The following is a 20387-nucleotide window of genomic DNA, read 5'->3' as shown; positions in this document are numbered from 1 at the left end:
TCAATTTCTCTTAGCACCACCTTTTTCAGCTCAACTTCACTGTCCACCACCTTTTTCTGCTCAACTTCACTGTCCACCACCTTTTTCTGCTCAACTTCACTGCTCACTGCCGTTTTCAGATCAACTTCACTACCCACAGCCTTTTCCAGCTCAAATTTACTGCCCACCACCTTCTTCCTCATCCTAAATGTACTGCCCACCACCTTTTTTAGCTCAACTTCACTGCCCACCACTTTCTTCAGCTCAACTTCACTACCCACCACCTTCTTCTGCTCAACTTCACTGCCCACCACCATATTTAGCTCAACCTCACTGCCCACCACTTTCTTTAGCTCAACCTCACTGCCCACCACTTTCTTCAGCTCAACTTCACTGCCCACCACAATCTTTAGCTCAACCTCACTGCCCAACACTTTCTTCAGCTCAACTTCACTGCCCACCACCTTCTCCAGCTCAACTTCACTGCCCATGGCCTTCTCCAGATCAAACTCCCTGCCCACCACCATCTTCAGCTCAACTTCACTGTTCACCACCTTCTTTTTCTCTACTTCACTTCCCAACACCTTCTCTAACTCAGCTTCACTGCTGGACACATTCTTCAGCTCAACGTCAGTGCTCCCTACCTTCGTCTGCTCAGCTTTGCTGTCCACCGCCTTCTTCAGCTCAAATTCACTGCCCACAGCCTTTTTCAGTTCAGATTCACTGCCGTTGCAGTGCTGCCACTGCAGTTGTGGCATGCTAGTGCAGGGATCAAGGGGTGAAACAGGCGGGGAGAAGGCAATACAATGCCTCCTCACTGTTTGTCAAATGCTAAAGAGCAATTCAAACACGGATTACTCTTAAAGGGGTATTAAACCCATTTATCATTTTCCTTCCACAATTATGTGCCACTTTGTGTTGGTCTGTTACTGGAAAACAGACAGGTGGTCCATTATCATCCGATCTCCCATAGAAGAGAGCGGGGATCTGACAGGTCTGTCTCTGCAAAGTAAGCGGAGACGGACCTCTCATCTGCCTGCTCAGCGGGGATCGGCGGATCGATCCGCCGCTGAGCAAAAGGGAGTCTGCTGGGCGGAAAACCCATGTGAAAGGATCTTTACTGACCAGATCACCAGGTGAAAACAGAGGGAAAAAAGTAAAAAAAAAAAGAAAACGGATACAGCCACCACCTCTAATGATTGGTAAGCTGCAATATATAACATTTTTAGTTTTGAGTTTCAGCCCTCGTTCAGATTGACTGCGGCTTTGAAATTGTGCATCTTCACCTGAAATCGCATGATTTCAAAGTCGCACGTCAGTGCAACTTGGAAGACATCTGTGCAGCTTCATGGACAGATGTCTATGCAAGTGGCGCCCGAAATCCCCAAAAGTAGTGCAGGAACTACTTTTTCAAATCGGTGTGGCACCGCCAAGTCGGCGTAGCATCGATTTGAACAGTACGATTTGCGGCAATAGGGTGCGACTTATCATGCGATTTGACCTGTCGAAGGTGAACAAGGGCTAATGCTGCTTTCAGAAGGGTGCTGATTGCAGTGCCTGACCTAGAAATAGCCTTAGTTTTTTTTTTGGTATGAACTAAGGATAGTAAAATATGCACGTTACCATGGAGGAATTGTGAAATCGGCTTCTGTCACACTAAGCCTGGTGTGTGGATTACAGTAAATTTTAGAGCATTTGGTCTGGATGACTCCATTGTCTGCCCAGGAAGACTAAACTCACCGCCGCTACCTCCCAGCGTAACCGCAGCTCCTATCTCTGCATGGAACAGATGTATGGAGGATGCGCTGTGTGCGGCTCACTCATATCAGATGAAGGGGAAGAGCGGGGCTTTGCCGCACGCAGATAAAAACACTGTTTAGAGATCCATTTCATAGTCACACTTATGCATATTATTCTAAACAGATCTATCCACAGGCGCAGCATAAGGGGAGGCGGCGGGGCCCAACCGGAGCAGATGTTGTCCTAGAGGTAATTGTAGCGTTGGAGATCGCTGTCACATTACCAGAAGCCTGAAAACCATTCCTGCGTTCGGCTTGGCACATTTTTCGTATATTTTCACAGAAGCTCTGCTGGTTTTTTTTTGTGACCTGACACGACCAACACGGCACACACCAAAGATGAACGTTCTACACCTAAAGATAGGCCCAAACAGGGGAGGACTGGGCCAGGGGGCAGGGGGGGCAATTAGCCCCCGGGCCACTCTGATGCTCCGTAAAAAGGCTGCACCGCTTCTGCCACAGACATGCCCTAAGGATTCCTGGTGAAGAGAAGTAAAAAGTCCCCACTGCTGACCTACTGAGTGTGGGTTGAAGACAAGGACAGAGCGTTGACCTCCCCCCCCCCCCCCAGTATGGATGGTGTAAACTGTGTCGAAGCAGAGGCCAGTTCTAGGCCCCACTGGAGACTCTCCTCCCCCAGGCAGCCCCGACTGAGCTGTCGCAGCTCCCCCCAACTGGCCCCTACTTACCCGGTCGGAAACCCGGATTCAGCCGGTGAGTAGAGAGTACCTGGAGCGGAGCTTCAGCCTGGAATGGGGGTCAGGAGGAGGCCAGGAGGAGAGAGGGTGAGAGGGGGGGGCAAGTCACTGCACCATGGGCCTCTGGTTTGTACTTGCCCCCTGGGCCAAACGTTGCTAGTCTGCCCCTGGGCCCGAAGCCCTACGGCAACGCTGGGTCCGGGAGGTTCCAGAGCTGGATTCCTGAGGATTGGGTGGACATGTGGGACTTTCCATTCACAATCCTCGTTTCCCTTAGAGGAATTGCCCATAGGGAGTACCTTACTCCCTATAGCTTACACAGGGGCTGACTGGCAACTTTTGGCCCAAGGGGCAAGTACAAACCAGAGGCCCAAGGTGTAGTGACTTGGCCCCCCTCCCACTCTCCCTCTTCCCGGCATCCTCCTGACCCCCCATTCCAGGCTGAAGCTCCGCTCCAGGTACTCTCTACTCACCAGCTGAATTCGGGTTCCCAACCTGGCCAGCAGGGGGTGGTTGCGAGCTGGGACAGCTCAGTCAGGGCTGCCTGGGGGAGGAGAGTCTCCAGTAGGGCATGAAACCGGCCTCTGCTCAGACACAGTTTACACCATCCATGCTGGTTTTCAACCCACACTCAGTAGGTCAGCAGTGGGGACTTTTTACGTCTCTTCACCAGGAATCCTTTAGGTATGTCTGTGGCAGAAGCAGTGCAGCCTTTTTATGGGGCGTCAGAGTAGCACAGGGGGCAATTGCCCCCCTGCCCCCTGGCCCAGTCCTCCCCTGAGCTTACACAAAATGTAAACTTGCCTTTCCCCGGAGTGCTGGCACTGTGGCCATGCTCCGGGGGATTTTTTTCACATCTTTTGGACTTGCCCGGAGCTCAACACCTACTGGACACAGGTAGTTTCGGTAATAAATGATCTGCTGCATACTCCACCCCCCAAAATTTGTCTATTAGGACTAGTGGAGGATCTGGTACCTAAAGTAGCTGAACGAACCCTTTAGGGCCTCCTATTATTTTATGCCAGGAAAACCATCGAAGCAACGAGCTCCTCCCTTGCTCCCCCCCAGTGGAAGAAACCAGTGGAAGAAACAGGTGAATGCTGTGATACCTCTTTACAGGGATATCTACCTACATAGAGGCTGCCCCAAGAAACATGGCAGGGTCTGGGCCAAGTGGCTGGAAAAATCCTCTACAGCAATGACCGATTAGGCGGTTTAGAAGTCGGAGCTTGTCCCTTCCTGGACCAGCTTGGAGGGTCCCTCCCTGGACAACCCCTACTTAAGAGCTACCTTGATATATGATTGTCCCTGGAGTGAGAGACATATCAGTTAATAGTGTAGCACCCTCCTAGGTAGGTGCTATAGAGAGAGTATAGTTTTGAGCTCTATCTGCTTACCAGAGGGGCTGCAGGTAAATCTATATTGTTCTCTGCCTACCAGAGAGCAGGATCTGCTAGTGAGGTCTGCTCATTGTGCTCAGTATGTGATCCATTCAGTCTGGAGAGTGTTTCACGCTGGTCCAATAGGGAGGCATATTGGACAGTGGGAGGAAACCTGACGAATGCGTGCTTGGGCTTTTGATACAGTCCTGATGATTGGCAGAGGGCAGGACGCCTCGGTGCATGTTGGGATACTGTATAAAAGCCAGGAGCACATGTGCTCGGGGTCTTTTGTTGGGGAGCGGAGTCCCAGAGGGAGGGGGCGGCTGCCTCCTCCTCTGTAGAGGTGCTATGAGGCCTCAGAGGATCATCTAGAGCAGTGGTTCTCAAATCCGGTCCTCGGGACCCACTAACAGGCCAGATTTTAAGTATTACCTTGGGGGATGCAGACTAGAATACTGCAATCACTGAGAAGCAAATGAGATCACCTGTGATGTAATTTAGTTATCTTGCAAACCTGGCCTATTGGTGGGTCTCGAGGACCGGATTTGAGAACCACTGATCTAGAGGGCCGGAGGAGTGGTTGAGAGGAGCTGAACCCAGAAATCCAGGGAAGCTGACTGAGAGGGGAGACACTGGAGGACCTGTTTCTGCAGTATCGTGAGTACAGGAACTCCAGTCAATGGGCCTGACCTGAGGGGGGCCACTCCTGCTCCTAGGATAGTCAGTGGATGGGTGTCAGCTGTAAGGGGATGCTAGTGAGAGTGTCCTGAAGATAAGATATCAATCACCAAGTCATCTTGTCAGAGAGCGAGAGCAAGATACTAAACCCCTTATACACTTGTGGCAGTGAGGATCAACAGCCTGACTGTTCTTACGTACTAAAGAAGTTCTGAAGGTAGAAGTCCTCATCTATGTGAATAGTTCCATTGGAGTATCCCACTATTCCCTTCTCCTATCCCATATTTGTTTATTTGTTAATAAATGGCCAACCTGGCCAAATTTTCTCCAGATTGGTATCGTTGGTCATTTGTTCTTAGTTGTAAGTTTGGGAGGTATTTGTGGGAACAATGTACACTATATTACCAAAAGTATTGGGACGCCTGCCTTTACACACACATGAACTTTAATAGCATCCCAGTCTTAGTCTGTAGAGTTCAATATTGAGTTGTCCCACCCTTTGCAGCTATAACAGCTTCAACTCTTCTGGGAAGGCCGTCCACAAGGTTTAGGAGTGCGTCTATGGGAATGTTTGACCATTCTTCTAGAAACGCATTTGTGAGAACATTGTTTGTTCCTCTGTGCTGAGTGGGTCAAATGGGAGCGGTCATCTGCAGTCACTGCCCTTTTCTGAAAATGCAATATGGCCACCTGGAGCTGTTCTGTACACAGAATGTATACTGACCACACCCCCAGAAACATAATTTCCTGCTTGTGTGATTGGCTCACTGATTTTTCCAAAAGTCTGCCTAAGATACAAGTCAGATTTCTGGCATCTTCTGCAACACAAATGTCATTTTTGGTGAGATACTCCCAATAGGAACACATCTAAAGGGATGCAGGCCCAGCAGATTTCCTCATTAGTGTCCTGCAGCTGTACAGCTGATTGATAATAATTAAACCACTCCCATTAGACTCACTCAGCACAGAGGAACAAACAATGATATCTTCAGAATAACAAAATGGAGGAATCTGCAACAAAGTTTGTTATAATCCCTGCAATGTACAGAGATCACCCAGAGGGGAATGTTTTTTTTTCTCAACAAAAGTGGAGTTATGCTTTAAATACATTGATGCAAGTTGACACTAAGATACAAGTCAGACTTCAGGCATTTTTGGTGAGATACTTCCAATAGGAACATGCCTAAAGAGATGCAGGCCCAGCAAATTTCCTCATTAGAGCTCCGCAGCTGCACAGCTGATTGATAATTATCCCTGATGTTCCTGCCAGTTCCACTGCTTTCCTATTAAAAACTGACCACACTAAGCAGGAGAGCAGTTCTCTAGCTGTGCTGGGAACTCAGTACACTCTTTTCCAATGATCAGACTTGCCCTGACATCCCCCCCCCCCCCCCGCTGCACAGCCATTCAATGGGAAGCTCAGTGTGCAGCTGTTTCTCCTCACCCCCACCCCCAGCTTTTATGCAGCTGAGAACAGAGGGAATGTGATCACTTGTAAAAAAAAAAAGGGGGGGAAAATGTATTTATGATGTTTTTGTTTTTTTTTTCTTTCCATACAAAAATGTTTTGCCTTTTATTTCTATTTTAATTTGAATGGGTTGTTTTACAAGGTGTTCGTTTACAATCACTTTAGGCATTTAAACCTAATTTTGCTGTTTCCTGTGTGTTCTGTTTCATAGTAATATCAAATCTTTAGTATTTTATCATTTTATATATATATATATATATATATATATATATATATATATATATATATATATATATATATATATATATATCTGTTTGCAGGAAGTATATATCCTGTGCTCCTTTCCATTCCAACAATGCTGCAGATTTGCATTTATCACAAAGGACGCTTCATATAAAGGGGGGCTGCAGAAACCATTTTTTTTGGGGGGGGGGGGTGGAGGATGTGATCTATTTACTGGACCTGTTGTCAATGGGTGTGATCATCAGAACCCAACATTCTGGCTGCTGTCTCCCCTGCATGATCGGAGCTCCCTCTGCTGGCGAGTGCTAGGTGGTGCCTTCCCAATTATTCTTCTCTATCACTTGCTTTATGTCTTTTACATTTCTTGTATTAGATCACAAAGAAAAAAAAAAAGGTCTTATTTACCAGATACAGCATGGCTCACCTTTCTACCGGCGACGCAGCCTGGAATTAAACTCGCCGTTCAAAAATATTTTAAAAAAACAACATTTGCATTGGAAATGCCTATAGTTTTGTATTCAGCGCGGGTCCTTACCCCTAATTTCTTTATAACATGGAAGAACGTTGCATCCCTACGTTCTTAAATCTAAAGAAAAAAAATTATATTTTTTGGTATATTGTCATCATGGAAGATGTTTGCATCCCTACATTCTTAACCACTTAAGCCCCGGAAGATTTTACCCCCTTCCTGACCAGGGCCTATTTTGCGATTCGGCACTGCGTGATTTTAACGGACAATTGCGCGGTCGTGCGACGCTGTACCCAAATGAAATTGACGTCCTTTTTTTCCCACAAACAGAGCTTTCTTTTGGTGGTATTTGATCACCTGTGCGATTTTTACTTTTTGCGCTATAAACAAAAAAAAGCGACAATTCTGAAAAAATAACAATATTTTTCACATTTTTTTATATGAAATCCCCCCCCCCCCCAAAAAAAAATGTAAAAATCTAATTTTTTTAACATTTTAGGCCAATTTGTTTTCTGCTACCTATGTTTGGTAAAAAAAATCGCAATAAGCGTATTTTGATTTGGTTTGCGCAAAAGTTATTGCATTTACTAACTAAGGGAAAGATTTTTGTCATTTTTTTTTAACGAGTAATGGCGGCGATCTGTGATTTTTTTTGCGGGACTGCGACATTGCGGCGGACATATCGGACCCTTGACTGACATTTTTGACACTTTTGGGGGTACCAGTGACATAACTACAGTAATCAGTGCTATACATATGCACTGTTACTGTAAAAATGACACTGGCAGGGAAGGGGTTAACTTTATTGGAGAGGCAGGGGTTAAGTGTGTCCCTAGGGGCGTGCTTCTTACTGTCAAGGGGCGTGGCTTTTGATGTAACCACAGAGACATACGATCCTAAATAGCAGGATCGTATGATCTCTGCAGTTACACCAGGGAGAATGACAGACGGCTGTGTTTACATCAGCCGCCTGCCTTTCTCCCTCTCCAGTGGGAGATCGCGAGTGACTGGCGGACATCGGAGCCACCGGTCACTCGCACTGGAGTGTCCGAGAACGAGCGGGGGTGGGAGCGCGCCTCTGGCGGCGCGCGCTCGCCCCCTATTGGCTCGCGGGCGAGTGACGTATATATACGTCACTTTGCCCAGGAGGGGCTGACCGCCGCCGTAAATAGTCGTGTGGCGGTTGGCAAGAGGTTAAATCTAAAGAAAAAAAATTCTTAAATCTAAAGAAAAAATATTATAATTTTTGGGCGGCACAGTGGTGTAGTGGTTAGCAATTTCACCTAGCAGCAAGAGGGTCGCTGGTTCGAATCCCAACCACGACACCACCTGCCTGGAGTTTGCATGTTCTCCCTGTGCCTGCGTGGGTTTTCTCCGGGTACTCCGGTTTCCTCCCACACTCCAAAGACATGCTGGTAGGTTAATTGGATCCTGTATAAAAAAAAAAAAAAAATTGTCCCTACTATGTATGTATGAATGTGAGTTAGGGACCTTAGATTGTAAGCTCCTTGAGAGAAGGGACTGATGTGAATGTACAATGTATACGTAAAGCTCTGTGTAAATTGACAGCGCTATATAAGTACCTGAAATAAAATAAATATTTTCATGGAAGGAGTTTGCAGCCCTACGTTCTTAACCTTCTTAGCGGTATTCCCGAGTGTGGCTCGGGGTTAAATTTCAGAGCCAAAAGCAGTAACCCCGAGCCACACTCGGGGTACCGCTAGAAACATCGCTGGATCCTGAAAGCGGGGTTACTTACCTTGTCACCGGGATCCAGCGATGTATCCCGGCGGTGTCTAGCGGTGGATCTTCCTCCCAATCCCCTCCGTGCCCCGGCTTCCGTCTCCGGCGACGTGACGTTCGCAGGGGGGTGGAACCGGCGGCAAATTCAAATGTAAAACACACCAAACACACTGATACAATACAAAATAAAAAAAAATCACATTAGTTTGCCCCCCAGTGCCCTTTCCTGCAGTTTTACTGTACTTTTTATGTACTGTATATATATATATATATATATATATATATATATATATATATATATACAGTGCCTTGTGAAAGTATTCGGCCCCCTTGAACTTTGCGACCTTTTGCCACATTTAAGGCTTCAAACATAAAGATATAAAACTGTAATTTTTGGTGAAGAATCAACAACAAGTGGGACACAATCATGAAGTGGAACGAAATTTATTGGATATTTCAAACTTTGTTAACAAATAAAAAACTGAAAAATTGGGCGTGCAAAATTATTCAGCCCCCTTAAGTTAATACTTTGTAGCGCCACCTTTTGCTGCGATTACAGCTGTAAGTCGCTTGGGGTATGTCTCTATCAGTTTTGTACATCGAGAGACTGAAATTTTTGCCCATTCCTCCTAGCAAAACAGCTCGAGCTCAGTGAGGTTGGATGGAGAGCGTTTGTGAACAGCAGTTTTCAGTTCTTTCCACAGATTCTCGATTGGATTCAGGTCTGGACTTTGACTTGGCCATTCTAACACCTGGATATGTTTATTTGTGAACCATTCCATTGAAGATTTTGCTTTATGTTTTGGATCATTGTCTTGTTGGAAGACAAATCTCCGTCCCACTCTCAGGTCTTTTGCAGACTCCATCAGGTTTTCTTCCAGAATGGTCCTGTATTTGGCTCCATCCATCTTCCCATCAATTTTAACCATCTTCCCTGTCCCTGCTGAAGAAAAGCAGGCCCAAACCATGATGCTGCCACCACCATGTTTGACAGTGGGGATGGTGTGTTCAGGGCGATGAGCTGTGTTGCTTTTACGCCAAACATAACGTTTTGCATTGTTGCCAAAAAGTTCGATTTTGGTTTCATCTGACCAGAGCACCTTCTTCCACATGTTTGGTGTCTCTGAGGTGGCTTGTGGCAAACTTTAAACGACACTTTTTATGGATATCTTTAAGAAATGGCTTTCTTCTTGCCACTCTTCCATAAAGGGCAGATTTGTGCAGTATACGACTGATTGTTGTCCTATGGACAGAGTCTCCCACCTCAGCTGTAGATCTCTGCAGTTCATCCAGAGTGATCATGGGCCTCTTGGCTGCATCTCTGATCAGTCTTCTCCTTGTATGAGCTGAAAGTTTAGAGGGACGGCCAGGTCTTCGTAGATTTGCAGTGGTCTGATACTCCTTCCATTTCAATATTATCGCTTGCACAGTGCTCCTTGGGATGTTTAAAGCTTGGGAAATCTTTTTGTATCCAAATCCGGCTTTAAACTTCTCCACAAAAGTATCTTGGACCTGCCTGGTGTGTTCCTTGTTCTTCATGATGCTCTCTGCGCTTTAAACGGACCTCTGAGACTATCACAGTGCAGGTGCATTTATACGGAGACTTGATTACACACAGGTGGATTCTATTTATCATCATTAGTCATTTAGGTCAACATTGGTTCATTCAGAGATCCTCACTGAACTTCTGGAGAGAGTTTGCTGCACTGAAAGTAAAGGGGCTGAAAAAATTTGCACGCCCAATTTTTCAGTTTTTTATTTGTTAACAAAGTTTGAAATATCCAATAAATTTCGTTCCACTTCATGATTGTGTCCCACTTGTTGTTAATTCTTCACAAAAAAAAATTACAGTTTTAAATCTTTATGTTTGAAGCCTGAAATGTGGCAATGGGTCGAAAAGTTCAAGGGGGCCAAATCCTTTCGCAAGGCACTGTGTGTGTATATATATATATATATATATATATATATATATATATATATATATAATATGTATATATATATATATATATACATATATATATATATACACACACACACATATATATACATATACACACACACACGCAAAAGGTCGCAAAGTTCAAGGGGGCTGAATACTTTCGCAAGGCACTGTATATATATGTGTGTGTGATATATATATATATATATATATATATACATACATACATATATAAAAATATGTATACATGTATATATATATATATATATATATATATATATATATATATACACATGATAGATATATATATATATATATATATATATATATATATATATACACATGATATATGTATATATATATATATATATATATATATATATATATATATATAAAATATGTATAAAATATGTATATATATATATATATATATATATATATATATATATATGTATATATGTATATATATATATGTATACTTATTTATATTTTTTTATTATATTATAATTTATGATTTTGTGTTTCAAACTTTATCATACCTGAGATGTTATAAAGAAGAACGCACAGTAAAAAAAAAATCATATGTAAATAGTTGGTTTGGGCGGCTCGTCCTTAAGAATTACATGTAAAATAATGGTACCGCTTTCAGCACCTAAAATCCGAAAGAATCATACCGCCAGGAAGGTTAAATCTAAAAAAAAAAATGATAGTTTTTGGTATATTTTCATGGAAGAAGTTTGCATCCCTACGTTCTTAAATCTAAAGAAAAAAAATGATAATTTTCGGTATATTTCTCATCGTCAAGCATAATTTATTTATTTCGCTATTTGCTTTTTTAATGCTATTGTGCGCCTAAAATCCTTGTCTGTCCAATTATAAGGCCAAGATGTAGAAGGGTTGAAGGTTATGTCAGATTTTTGTTTGTGATTGGGAATAAAAAAAAAAGGGGGGGGTGGGTGGGGGAGGTGAGCCAGGAAAGGATCGGGGGGGGGGGGGGGTTAGAGAGGGCCGAAATGCAATTTGGGCTGAAAAATGAAATTTGTAAGATAAGAATGTGATTCAGCAGCAGCCCCATAATCATATGCGCTTTAATAATCTTTATTTTGCAGGAGTCAGTTTCCAGGGCAACGGAGAGCGAGCCGGTGACAAGCTCCCCCGCTGAACAGCGAGGAGCGTTTTACAGGCTGGAGTATCCGTGAGTTCCTTCTCGTCCCAGTAATGATGGCTGCTATTCCTCATGCATCAGATTAATAAGGATTCCGCTGCCCCCCCCCCCTTCTCTTCTTAGGCTTCCATTATTCTGTCGCTATGAGGCTGCGGTAATGGCAGAACGTGGAAGCCGAGGAGCCCCACGAAGGCCAAGTGAAATAACAGATGGAATATCGTTAGCATTTTTATGTAATTACATTTTTATTACCCCTATTCTTTTTCTTCTTCGCCGCCCCGCGCACCAATCACGCAGAGCGGTGCTGGGCAGACGGGGGGGGGGGGGGGGGCGGTGGTGGTTGGGGGGGGGGGTGAGGAAGTTGAGGTGCTTCGTAGTCTTGCAGGGGCAAAGAGTTTATAAAAAATATATTATGTAAAGAGCGGGGGGGGGGGGACCCGGTGTAAGTCCTGTGCACGCGCCGTTTGTGTTCCCTTTGTCTGCAGCTTTGAATGTCGCCGAGTTCGCATTTCACATCGCTGCGATAACCCTAATGCAGGCTGACATTTGCACAGAGACCCCCCCCCTCCCCCAAGCACATAAGTGTGCGTTCTATCCGTACGCTTTATAAGACGTCCGCAGCTTCGGCTGAACCTTGTCGGATCGGGCGAATCAAAGTTTAGTTGACGTTCGCGGGTTTTAACGCTCTTGTGCGGCGAGATTCCCTGATAACAGAAAAAAACGCGGCGAGATTCCCCAATGATAGAAATACACGGCGAGATTCCCCAATAATAGAAATACAGGGAGAGATTCCCCAATAATAGAATTACACGGAGAGATTCCTCAATAATAGAAATACACAGAGATTCCCCAATAATAGAATTACACGGAGAGATTCCTCAATAATAGAAATACACGGCGAGATTCCCCAATAATAGAAATACACTGTGAGATTCCCCAATAATATAAATTTACAACAGGATTCCCCAATAATAGAAATACCCGGCGAGATTCCCCAATAATAGAAATATACGGCGAGATTCTTTAATAATAGAAATACACAGCGAGATTCCCCAATAATAGAAATATACGGCGAGATTCCTCAATAATAGAAATACACAGCGAGATTCCCCAATAATAGAAATATACGGCGAGATTCTCCAATAATAGAAATACACGGCGAGATTCCCCAATAATAGAAATACACAGCGAGATTCCCCAATAATAGAAATATACGGCGAGATTCCTCAATACTAGAAATACGCGGCGAGATTCCCCAATAATATAAATACACGGCGAGATCCCCAATAATAGAAATACACAGTGAGATTCCCCAATAATAGAAATACATGGTGAGATTCCCCAATATTTGAAATATACAGAGAGATTCCCCAATAATGGAAATACACAGCGAGATTCACCAATGATAGAAATACACGGAGATATTCCCCAATAATAGAAATACACGGAGAGATTCCCCAATAATTGAAATACACAGAGAGATTCCCCAATAATTGAAATACACAGATTGATTCCCCAATAACAGAAATACACGGAGAGATTCCCCAATAACAGAAATACACGGAGAGATTCCCCAATAATAGAAATACAACACGAGATTCCCCAATAATAGAAATACACAGCGAGATTCTCCAATAATAGAAATTCACGGCGAGATTCCCCAATAATAGGAATACACGGCGAGATTCCCCAATAATAGAAATACATGGAGAGATTCACCAATAATGGAAATACACGGTGAGATTCCCCAATAATGGAAATACATGGCGAGATTCCCCAATTATTGAAATATATGGCAGATTCCCCAATAATAGAAATATACGGCGAGATTCCCCAATAATAGAAATACACGGCGAGATTCCCCAATGGTAGAAATACACGTGAGATTCCCCAATATTTGAAATATATGGCGAGATTCCCCAATAATAGAAATACATGGAGAGATTCCCCAATAATGGAAATACACGGCGAGATTACCCAATATTTGAAATATATGGCGAGATTCCCCAATAATAGAAATATACGGCGAGATTCTCCAATAATAGAAATACACGGCGAGATTCTCCAAAAATAGAAATACACAGCGAGATTCCCCAATAATAGAAATACACAGCGAGATTCCCCAATAATAGAAATATACGGCGAGATTCCTCAATACTAGAAATACACAGTGAGATCCCCAATAATAGAAATACACAGCGAGATTCCCCAATAATAGAAATACATGGTGAGATTCCCCAATATTTGAAATATACAGAGAGATTCCCCAATTATAGAAATACACAGAGATTCCCCAATAATTGAAATACACAGAGAGATTCCCCAATAATAGAAATACACAGAGATTCCCCAATAATAGAAATACACAGAGATTCCCCAATAATAGAAATACACAGAGAGATTCCCTAATAATAGAAATACACGGCGAGATTCTCCAAAAATAGAAATACACAGCGAGATTCCCCAATAATAGAAATACACAGCGAGATTCCCCAATAATAGAAATATACGGCGAGATTCCTCAATACTAGAAATACGCGGCGAGATTCCCCAATAATAGAAATACACGGCGAGATCCCCAATAATAGAAATACACAGCGAGATTCCCCAATAATAGAAATACATGGTGAGATTCCCCAATATTTGAAATATACAGAGAGATTCCCCAATAATGGAAATACACAGCGAGATTCCCCAATGATAGAAATACACGGAGAGATTCCCCAATAATTGAAATACACAGATTGATTCCCCAATAACAGAAATACACGGAGAGATTCCCCAATAACAGAAATACACGGAGAGATTCCCCAATAACAGAAATACACGGAGAGATTCCCCAATAATAGAAATGCACAGAGATTCCCTAATAATAGAAATACACAGCGAGATTCCCCAATAATAGAAATACACAGCGAGATTCCCCAATAATAGAAATACACGGAGAGATTCCCCAATAATAAAAATGCACAGAGATTCCCCAATGATAGAAATACACAGTGAGATTCCACAATAATAGAAATATATGGTGAGATTCCTCAATGCTAGAAATACGCGGCAAGATTCCCCAATAATACAAATACACGGAGAGATTCCCCAATACTAGAAATACACGGAGAGATTCCCCAATACTAGAAATACACGGGGAGATTCCAAATACTAGAAATACACGGAGAGATTCCCCAATAATAGAAATACACGGCGAGATTCCCCAATGGTAGAAATACACGTGAGATTCCCCAATATTTGAAATATATGGCGAGATTCCCCAATAATAGAAATACATGGAGAGATTCCCCAATAATGGAAATACACGGCGAGATTACCCAATATTTGAAATATATGGCGAGATTCCCCAATAATAGAAATATACGGCGAGATTCTCCAATAATAGAAATACACGGCGAGATTCTCCAAAAATAGAAATACACAGCGAGATTCCCCAATAATAGAAATACACAGCGAGATTCCCCAATAATAGAAATATACGGCGAGATTCCTCAATACTAGAAATACACAGTGAGATCCCCAATAATAGAAATACACAGCGAGATTCCCCAATAATAGAAATACATGGTGAGATTCCCCAATATTTGAAATATACAGAGAGATTCCCCAATTATAGAAATACACAGAGATTCCCCAATAATTGAAATACACAGATATTCCCCAATAATAGAAATACACAGAGAGATTCCCCAATAATAGAAATACACAGAGATTCCCCAATAATAGAAATACACAGAGATTCCCCAATAATAGAAATACACAGAGAGATTCCCTAATAATAGAAATACACGGCGAGATTCTCCAAAAATAGAAATACACAGCGAGATTCCCCAATAATAGAAATACACAGCGAGATTCCCCAATAATAGAAATATACGGCGAGATTCCTCAATACTAGAAATACGCGGCGAGATTCCCCAATAATAGAAATACACGGCGAGATCCCCAATAATAGAAATACACAGCGAGATTCCCCAATAATAGAAATACATGGTGAGATTCCCCAATATTTGAAATATACAGAGAGATTCCCCAATAATGGAAATACACAGCGAGATTCCCCAATGATAGAAATACACGGAGAGATTCCCCAATAATTGAAATACACAGATTGATTCCCCAATAACAGAAATACACGGACAGATTCCCCAATAACAGAAATACACGGAGAGATTCCCCAATAACAGAAATACACGGAGAGATTCCCCAATAATAGAAATGCACAGAGATTCCCTAATAATAGAAATACACAGCGAGATTCCCCAATAATAGAAATACACAGCGAGATTCCCCAATAATAGAAATACACGGAGAGATTCCCCAATAATAAAAATGCACAGAGATTCCCCAATGATAGAAATACACAGTGAGATTCCACAATAATAGAAATATATGGTGAGATTCCTCAATGCTAGAAATACGCGGCAAGATTCCCCAATAATACAAATACACGGAGAGATTCCCCAATACTAGAAATACACGGGGAGATTCCAAATACTAGAAATACACGGAGAGATTCCCCAATAATAGAAATACACGGAGAGATTCTCCAATAATAGAAATACACGGAGAGATTCCCCAATACTAGAAATACACGGAGAGATTCCCCAATACTAGAAATACACGGGGAGATTCCAAATACTAGAAATACACGGCGAGATTCCCCAATAATAGAAATACACAGAGATTCCCCAATAATAGAAATACACGGAGAGATTCCCCAATAATAGAAATACACAGCCCCCCCCCCCCCCTATATAATTACCTGAGCCCGATCCAGCAATGTGCATGGGAGGAGCGGGTCTCCCTGGACTCTCTCTCTCCTCATTGTCTCATATAGCAGCAGAAGCAATTGGCTGTCAATCACAGCCAGTGAGCCAATGAGGAGAGAGCGGTGGGCGGGGCTGAGCCACGCTAGTGAGGGAATGGACACAGAGTGTGGCTCAGGGTCAGGTGCCCCCACAGTAAGAGGTTGGCTATTGTGGGCACTCGGCAGGTGGGTGGAGCCAGGACCACCAGCGGGGGGGGGGGACCTAAAAAAAAAAAAGAGGATCAGGGCTGCTGTGGGCAAAACCATTACACAGAGCAGGGAAGTCTGTCCTTTAGAATCACAAACGCAGCATTAGAGGCATTTTTCTGCCAAATTCTGGCAGAGACCATTTACTCAGGAATTTATTTTAAAATGTTTTATAACCACCTCCCACCCCCGTATAGCAAAAAATGTCATATGACGCTGCCTCAGTGTCACCCCCCCCCCCCCATCCTACCCAATGACGGGTCTCTTTACCCATGTGATCGGAAGTGCCGTTTATCAGCTCTCCTTGCCTCACATTGACAGAGTGTGAAGAGAAGAGAGCCAGTCAGTGGCGTCTCCTCGCAGGAGAGACCTGTACAAATAATAATCAGTGCCCTGATTATCAGTGCAGCCCCAACAGTGCCCATCAGTGACACCAGTCAGTGCCCATCAGTGATGTAAGTCAGTGCTGCCTGTCAGTGCCCATCAGTGCCTGCTCATCAGTGCCGCCTATCATTGCCCATAAGTGCCTTCTATCAGTGCCCATCAGTGCCACCTAACAGTTCCCATCAGTGACACAAATCAGTGCCCATCAGTGACACCAATAAGTATCAGTGACACCAATCAGTGCCCATCAGTGATGCCAGTCAGTGCTGCCTGTCAGTGCCCATCAGTGCCCGCTCATCAGTGCCGCCTATCATTGCCCATAAGTGCCTTCTATCAGTGCCACCTATCAGTTCCCATCAGTGACACAAATCAGTGCCCATCAGTGACACCAATCAGTATCAGTGACACCAATCAGTGCCCATCAGTGATGCCAGACAATACTGCCTTTCAGTGCCCATCAGTGTCACCTATCCGTGGCGCCTACCATTGCCCCTAAGTGCTGCCTATAAGTGCCCATCAGTGCCACCTATCAGAGCCACCTATCAGTGCTCATCAGTGCCACATATCAGTGCCCCCTATTAGTGCCCATCAGTGTGGCATATTAGTGCCTCCTCATCAGTGCCACCTAATCAGTGGCGCCTCATCAGTGCCCATAAGTGCCACCTCATCAGTGCCCATCAGTGCAGCCTATTAGTGCCCATCAGTGCCGCCTCATCAGTGCCCATCAGAGCAGCCTCATCAGTGCCCATAAGTGCCGCCTCATCAGTGCCCATAAGTGCCGCCTCATCAGTGGCCATCAGTGCAGCCTATTAGTGCCCATCAGTGCCGCCTCATCAGTGCCCATAAGTGCAGCCTTATCGGTGCCCATAAGTGCCGCCTCATCAGTGGCCATCAGTGCAGCCTATTAGTGCCCATAAGTGCCGCCTCATCAGTGGCCATCAGTGCAGCCTATTAGTGCCCATAAGTGCCGCCTCATCAGTGCCCATAAGTGCCGCCTCATCAGTGGCCATCAGTGCCGCCATATTACTGCCCATCAGTTAGATAAAAGTCTTATAAACAGTGCAGCGCATAAATGAACAATGTGAGTGAATTTGTGCCATAAAATAACGTTATAAAAAATAAAGACACCTTCAAATAATTGAAAAAGGAAGTGAGTTAAAAGTAAAAAGTAAAAAGTCCCAAATATATTTCTTCATGTGCTAGGAAAGGAATCCGGGAGCAGCCAAAGTGACACTCAAAAGAAAGTGCACCCAGGAGGCGCACAGGAAAGCCGGTGACCCCGTTATGCAGGGTGGTCAGAGCTCGCTGGTATAACCAGAGATGGATCACAAAGAGGAAAAGACGTACGCCGGCACACCGAAGTCCCGGTGGCAATATAAATGTTATCCGGTATTCAAATAATCTCCTGTTTGCTTGTGGAACCAAAGGGGTTAATCCTCTGCACTGTGTAAAAAGGCTGTTTGATCCTGTATACACAGATCCTCCTCTTCTTGCATTGCCCCTTTATTATGACCAATACAAAGCATCGATTTTAACTCTTTCACTATCTGTATTAGGAAAGTAAAAATTATGGCAATGGGGGTTATTTACTAAAACCGGAATGTGAAAAATCTGGTGCAGCTCTCCCCATCAGTGCCACCTCATCAGTGCCGCCTCATCAGTGCCCATCAGTGCCGCCTCATCAGTGCACATCAGTGGTGCCTCATCACTGCCGCCTCATCAGTGCCGCCTCATCAGTGCACATCAGTGGTGCCTCATCACTACCGCCTCATCAGTGCACATCAGTGCCCATCAGTGCCGCCTCATCAGTGCCCATCAGTGCCGCCTCATCAATGCACATCAGTGCCCATGAGCGCCGCCTCATCAGTGCACCTCAGTGTCCATCAGTGCTGCCTCATCAGTGCACATCAGTGCTGCCTCATCTGTGCACATCAGTGCCGCCTCATCTGTGCACATCAATGCCGTCTCATCAGTGCACATCAGTGCCGCCTCATCTGTGCACATCAGTGCCCATCAGTGCCGCCTCATTTGTGCACATCAGTGCCGCCTCATCTGTGCACATCAGTGCCGTCTCATCAGTGCACATCAGTGCCACCTCATCAATGCACATCAGTGCCGCCTCATCAGTGCACATCAGTGCCGCCTCATCAGTGCCCATCAGTGCCGCCTCATCAGTGCCCATCAGTGCCGCCTCATCAGTGCACATCAGTGGTGCCTCATCACTGCCGCCTCATCAGTGCACATCAGTGCCCATCAGTGCCGCCTCATCAATGCACATCAGTGCCCATGAGCGCCGCCTCATCAGTGCACCTCAGTGTCCATCAGTGCTGCCTCATCAGTGCACATCAGTGCTGCCTCATCTGTGCACATCAGTGCCGCCTCATCTGTGCACATCAATGCCATCTCATCAGTGCACATCAGTGCCGCCTCATCTGTGCACATCAATGCCATCTCATCAGTGCACATCAGTGCCGCCTCATCTGTGCACATCAGTGCCCATCAGTGCCGCCTCATCTGTGCACATCAGTGCCGTCTCATCAGTGCACATCAGTGCCGCCTCATCAATGCACATTAGTGCAAATATTGCCAGGTCAAGATGTGCCATGCTGATAGACTGATACCCAAAAAGACTGAGTGCTGGAATAAAATCAAAGGGTACTTCAACAAAGTATTAGTTTTAAAGGTGTGCACACTTATGCAACCATATTATTTTAGTTTTTTTTATTTTACTTCACTCCACCTCAAAGATTTCAGTTTGTTGTTCAGCTGAGTTGTACAGTTTATAGGTCACATTAAAGGCGGAAAACGTTCTGCAATGATTTACAGGCAGTCCCCGACTTACGAACATCCGATTTGCGAACAACTCCTACTTACTAACGGGGGCCGCGTGACGTCACTGCCGGCTTCTTCCTCTCGCTCCTGTGCCAGAGACACAACGCACGCTGCAGTACTACATGTACTGTATGCCCCACATACAGGACTGCCCAGAAGCATCTCACTCGCATCCCACTACTGTCTGGAACCTGTGGAACTGGTGAAATTACAGTACTACTCTGTGCCCACTACCTGTACCACTGTATTGGGAGCATGCCCTGTACTTGTACTTCTATGATACTGTAGCACAGGGGTGGGGAACCTACGTCCCGGGGGCCGTATGCGGCCCTCTAAGTCATTTGGTCCGGCCCCCCGTGCAGCTGAGTCTGTGTCTCTCAGATGATCTGTCAGAATGGAGCCGATGTTTCCTGTATAGTTCCGGCTCCGTTCTGACAGTCTGAGTGAGTCACAGGCGGAGTGATATCAAATGTACTCCGCCTATGACCAATACAGGAAACATTGCCTCTTCCTCCGGCGTGGCGCCGCTGCTGGCCAGCATTTACCGCCAGCAGCACACACAGCAGTACCCACAGCAGAACC

The sequence above is a fragment of the Pelophylax lessonae genome (assembly GCF_965119305.1).
Source record: "Pelophylax lessonae genome assembly, chromosome: 10".
In the NCBI taxonomy this organism is placed as follows: domain Eukaryota; kingdom Metazoa; phylum Chordata; class Amphibia; order Anura; family Ranidae; genus Pelophylax; species Pelophylax lessonae.
This window is presented reverse-complemented; position numbering follows the sequence as displayed.